Source organism: Miscanthus floridulus, chromosome 9 (genome assembly GCF_019320115.1).
Source record: "Miscanthus floridulus cultivar M001 chromosome 9, ASM1932011v1, whole genome shotgun sequence".
NCBI lineage: Eukaryota > Viridiplantae > Streptophyta > Magnoliopsida > Poales > Poaceae > Miscanthus > Miscanthus floridulus.
This window is the reverse complement of record NC_089588.1, coordinates 33,323,725-33,330,281: the sequence shown is the minus strand read 5'-3', so window position 1 is coordinate 33,330,281 and position 6,557 is coordinate 33,323,725.

The following is a 6,557-nucleotide window of genomic DNA, read 5'->3' as shown; positions in this document are numbered from 1 at the left end:
GCAAATCCATGACTTAGTTAAATTGTGTTCGAGTTGGTTTTGCAAATAGAAAAGATAACGGGGTCTCTTCAGCAAAAGAGCCAGGCCGCGCGGCGAATCCCGCCTGGACCGCGTTTCTGGACCACCGTTGGGCCAGGTCATGGGCCGGTTGGGCCGTTTGATGTTTTTCCTTTTTCGCGGATTTTTTTAATTACGTTTTCTATTTCCAGAACTTGTGCAGATTTGTAAAATAGAAATGAAAGTCCAAATGAAATCCAAAAATTGTGAAATAAGACTCTATGGAATTCTTGGAAATAGATCTATGCAGTTGTAACATAAAATGTCATATGTTGTTAGTAAAATAAATCTGTACTTAAATAAAACCATAATCACAAAGATAAATTGTATTATTTATAAATCTGTACTTAAATATTTATTTAGTTTAGTAATTTGATGGATTAGTGTACTGCTAAGTTTCATATTTCTTGGAGCAACTGTTGTGGCATAATCTGAAATGGTTTTAACACATTAGAGCTAGTTTTATTTGAATTTCTGTAATTTAAAATGCTATAATCTAAAACCTGGATGGGAATATTAATCTTGATTAAGTACATGAATTAATGAAATTAATTAAGACATGGTTAAAGCGTTGTATGTTGTATGTGGGTATTTTCCATTATGCTTATTCTTGCATTATGCATGCATGTAGAAGCAGAAAACATCGAAGAACTCCAACTCCGAAGCCCAAGAATTTGAGGAGATCATCGAGGAATACGAGGAGGAACTGATTGTTGACTCTGTGACTAACACTGCTCTTGAGCTTGCTGCCCCAGAAGCTACCCAAGGCAAGCCCCGGTGCATGACCCAATTATTTCCAACACTTTTCTATTTTTGTTGCAAGCCCCGGTATGTCATGCATCGCGGTATAAGATCAAGCGAGATGACCCTGGTGATATTGAGGGTGAACATCCCATGAAGAAAATCCCTGCCAAGATTATGTGGTATGCTCTTGTAATACCACACTTGAAACGTCTGTTCAGAAACAAAGACCATGCAAAGTTGTTGCGATGGCACAAAGAAGACCATAAGGTAGACAATATGTTGAGACACCCTGCTGATGGGTCCCAGTGGAGAGCAATCGATAGAGAATTCCTGGAGTTTGCAAATGACGCAAGAAACTTAAGGTTTGCTTTAAGTACGGATGGTATGAATCCTTTCAGGGAGCAGAGCAGTAGTCATAGCACTTGGCCTATTACTCTATATATCTACAACCTTCCTCCCTGGTTATGCATGAAGCATAAGTTTATTATGATGCCAGTGCTCATCCAAGGCCCAAGGCAACCTGGCAATGACATCGATGTGTACCTGAGGCCACTAGTTGAAGAACTTCTACTTTTGTGGAGCAGGCCAGGTGTACATGTGTGGGATGAACACAAACAGGAGCACTTTGAACTACGAGCATTGTTGTTCGTAACAATCAATGATTGGCCTGCTCTAAGTAATCTTTCAGGACAATCAAACAAGGGATATAATGCATGCACGCACTATTTCGATGACATTAAAGGTATATTCTTGAAAAAATGTCGAAAGGTCGTGTACCTTGTCCATCGTCGATTTCTTCCTACGAATAACCCCCTAAGAAAGAAAGCCAAGCATTTTAAAGGTAAGGCAGACCACCAGACCAAGCCAGGCAACCGAACTAGTGAGGATGCACTCAATATGATCAAGGATGTGAAAGTAGTATTTGGAAAGGCACATGGCAGCGAACCTGTTCTGAACGACACCGACGGTCATGCACCCATGTGGAAGAAGAAGTCCATATTTTGGGAGCTACCCTATTGGCAAGTCCTAGAGGTCCGTAGCGCGATCGACGTGATGCACCTAACGAAGAATCTTTGTGTGAACCTGCTAGGCTTCATGGGTGTGTATGGGAAGTCTAAGGACACACTTGAAGCATGACAGGACCTGCGGTGTTTGAAAGAACGAGACAACCTACATCTAGAGAAGACAGATGATGGACGCCATTACTTAAGTCTTGCTAGCTACACTCTTAGCAAAGAAGAGAAGGAAAGCATGTTTGAATGCCTAGTAAGCATCAAGGTACCATCTAGATTCTCCTCGAATATAAAGGGTATAATAAATGTGCCAGAGAAGAAATTCCTAAACTTAAAGTCCCATGACTGCCACGAGCTCATGACGCAATTGCTTCTAGTTGCATTAAGAGGAATTCTACCTCCAAATGTACGTCTAGCCACCGTGAAGCTATGCATTCCTCAATGCAATTTCTCAAAAGGCAATCGATCCAATGGATCTAGCTAAACTACAGAATGATGTGGTTCAATGTCTTGTTAGCTTTGAGTTGGTGTTCGCTCCTTCCTTCTTTAATATCATGACACACCTCCTAGTTCACCTGGTCAAGGAGATTAGCATTCTCAGTCCTGTGTTCCTGCATAACATGTTCCCCTTTGAGAGGTTCATGGGAGTCCTAAAGAAATATGTTCACAACCATGCTCGGCCAGAAGGAAGCATCGCCAAGGGCTACGGAACAGAGGAGGTCATTGAGTTTTGTGTCGACTTTATTCCCAACCTTGACCCGATTGGTGTTCCTGAATCATGACACGAGGGGAGACTAAGTGGAAAGGGGACACTAGGGAAGAAACCATATATTGGTACATAGGACAATTATTTTAATAAAGCACACTACACAGTTCTACAAAACTCCTCCTTGATGGCTCCGTATATAGAGACACATAAAGAATTGCTCTGATCCGAGTTTCTAGGGAAGTCTGAAGCTTGGATTATGTGTCAGCACATGGAAACTTTCAGCGACTGGTTGTGAAAAGAATGTCAGGGTGATGAGAGTATTGATGAGCAATTGTATTTGTTGGCTAGGCAGCCATCGTGGCATATCGTCACATACAAAGGGTATGAGATAAATGGGAATACATTTTACACAGTAGCCCAAGATAAAAGGAGCACCAACCAAAATAGTGGTGTCCGCATAGATGCCACCGACCCTAATGGAAATAAGCAAACATATTATGGCCGCATAGAGGAGATATGGGAACTAAACTATGCACCTACTTTTAAGGTACCTTTGTTCAAGTGCCAATGGGTAAAGGCGACTGGAGGCGAGGTAGCAGTCGGCAACCAGTATAGAATGACAACCGTGGACCTCAACAATATTGGGTACAAAGATGAACCATTCGTCCTTGCCAAGGATGTGAATCAGGTGTTCTATGTCAAGGACATGTCCACAAAACCGAAGAGAGGGAAAAACAACAACGACCCAATCAATGAGCCAAAGCGCCACATAGTTCTTTCAGGGAAAAGAAACATCGTCGGAATTGAAGACAAGTCAGACATATCAGAAGATTACGAAAAGGATGACCGAATTCCACCCTTCACAATGAACAAAGACCCAAGCATCCAGCTAAATTATGAGGACACTCCATGGTTACGGTGCGATCATAACCAAGGGATATACGTTAAGAAGAAGTCTTCTACTATGCCCGCTTGATATATATAGTGATGTTTAATAGTGTGTATTAGAGGTATTATATAATAATTGTGAATTCAGAGATGTTTATTAGGTGTTCCTTTTTTTCTATGTTTAGATTAAATTTATGTTTGATGGTGGGATTTCCATGTCGCTTTTGGACAATGAGTGATGAAAAAATAAAAAGATTTACGTTAAAATGATGTGAAAACAAATTTCTAATTGAAAACAAAAGTTGTAATGATTTAAATTAAACACTACATTTTTGCATTAATGAAATAGTAATTATTAATGACATTATGTTTCAATATTTAGAAGAAAAAACAAAAACTTTAGGTCACACAATTTTCCTGTGTGCAATAAAGCAAAAGTAAATCTATATTCTTTTAAAACAATTTTATGCCTTGTATTTAATTTACTGTGCAATTAACGAGACTTTAACATTTTATAGAAAGAAATATATAAAAAACAAATGGAGCTTGAAACTAGCGGGAAGCCAAACTGCAGTCCATCTTTACTCTCGGGTGGATCAACCACCCGGGACACAAAGATGGGCTGCGTTTTTGCGGCCAGCCAAAATCCCCTTTACTCCTGGGCCGTGGCTAATCTTGGTTCTAACCATCACCCGGGACTAAAGAACCTTTATTCCCGGGCCCTGGCTTCACCTGGGACTAAAGGTCCCCCTTTATAAACCATGCCCTTCTCCATTCTCTAGTTCTCTTCCTCTCTGTCTCCGCCGCCCGATCGATCCAGGCCCGGCCGCGCCACCGCCGCCACGCTTCGCTTCGATCTTCGCCGCCGTCCCCGTCCCTGGCCCGCGCGCCTCGCTTGTCCTTGCTGGAGCGCGTGTTGTCCTCGTCCCCGGCCCACCTCGCTCGTCCTCACTGGAGCGCTGGCCCTTCACGCCCGAGGAGGACGCCGCCATCGTCCGCGTCCACGCGTGGCTCGGCAACTGCTGGGCCGCCATCGCGTGCCTCCTCCCTGGCCGCACCGACAACGCCGTCAAGAACCACTAGAACTGCTCCCTCAAGCGCAAGCTCACCGCCACCGCCGTGTTCGGGTCGGGAGTGGTCTCCGCTGACGCCGCCGCCGCCTCGCTCGTCCTCATCCACACCGGAGAGCGCGCACGCCTCTGTGGCTCTCACTCCGGCTGTCCAGCCCGTCACCTCGTCTGCACCAAGCCGCCACTGTGATGCCTTTTCTTCTTATTACCCCTTTTGTAATCGGATGGATGCGTGTGTCGAGCCCTCGTGCCGGCAGTCTTGTAATGGGATATGGCTCTTCGATTTTTGTTGCGCGATTTTGCAATGAGCCATCGAGCTCAGTGGAGCATGGGCGAGGCGACGCGACGGTTTGGTGCACCTGCGCGTGCGCGGTGGCGGTGCTCATTTTCTCCTCCCCAGCCGGCGGCCCGGTGTCTCGTCGTTTCCTCCTTTTTGCGGTACTCCCCCGATTCTTGGTGCCATCATGTCGTGTGTATTGTCACGACCGGCATCGGCATGCATGCAATCTGTATCCACGGGCACGGGGGAGTATAATATCTAGCATGAACGAATCGAGGCTCCAGCTGATCGACCCACTCATAACATGTCGTGGCATGAGCATGATTAGGTTTTTTTTAGAACGGCATGAGCATGATTAGGTGTCGCCTCATGATTAAGCCTTGGCGAGCGAAAAGGAGCGGAGTGCCCTTTGGAATAGGCAACGCGGAGTGCAGAGAGTTGGTGTGCGAAGTTCTCGACTTTCAGATACGGTATTAGTCGTGTCAGAAAGTAGTGAAGTTGACCAAACTTGAAGTCATCGGATACAAGTCCTAATTATTTTTTATTATTAGATCGACCTAAAAACCTTCTCAATTGAACTAGAATGACATTTCACGTAATTTAAGCAACTAAAATGACATTTGACTATAATTAGTAAGCTAATAAAAAAAGCAATCCACCTGCATCCTTATCCAAGAACAGGGCTTGGTTAGACTTGAGGGGCCACTACTGTCCCAAAACCTTCACAGATGAAGGTCTACTATTCTTTAATCGGGGAGAAATGGAAGTGAAATAGTCCGAACCATCCAACCCCATTCACATAAATAAATAAGACAAGATTCAGGAAATTGTGCCGGCAATCTTGATTTTTGAGTGTAGTTATTTAATTAATTTTAAGCACATGACTCGATCCATTTTATAGATATATTGTTTTTATTTTTTATAGATATATCTAGTGGTGTAAAAGCTAGATGGCTGCCACGAGAGACAACATGGATGAAGAAATGATGGATATTATCAACACCGGCACTCAATTTGACGATGGTGACCAGCAGGATATAGATGACGGGAGTCAATACCTGGCTCTTGAAGATAACCACGAAAATATTGTGCAAGAAAATACTGGCGAGGTATATATATTTATATATATATTTGAATATTATATATATATTTGAATATCTATCATCTATTATGTGTACACATGATATTTATTTATTCTTTTTTTATACGTAGCCCTCTGGATCGATGACCACAACGGAAAAAGCAAAAATATTCGAGGCCCGAAAAAGCCATTGGAGGGGCGCTACATAATATCGGAATTCAATATCGAGATAGGCGAACCACTTAGTCCACATGCAAGGAAATTCGTGCAACACTGTGGGTACCTTGTAAGGGACAGACTTTCGATTAGTGCCCGTGAATGAAAGCAAAAGATCAACGAGCCTCATGTTAGTTTTGTCTCTGATCTTGATAAGAATTTAATTTGGGATGATATCCTTCAACATTTCACGTTGCAAGCTGGTGATTATGATGATATCAATAATGACGAATTGAAGGAGCTAGTTCGATAGTGGGCTATGAAGAAGATGGCAGTACAAAAAGATGTGAACAGTTTCTTCGAAAAAGTAAGAAAGCAACGAGAAGCGAGGGAGAACCCGGAGAAACCGTACTTCTACCTACCTCCAGATCTTCTAAGAAAGAAGGTGGACCAGAAAAAGCGAGAATCTCAAAAGACCCTGCCAAAATCGGACTACGACCGCTCTCTCACTAAGTCATTTGAGGCGGCGCAGAAAAAGACTAGAGTAGGGAAAGGTGTT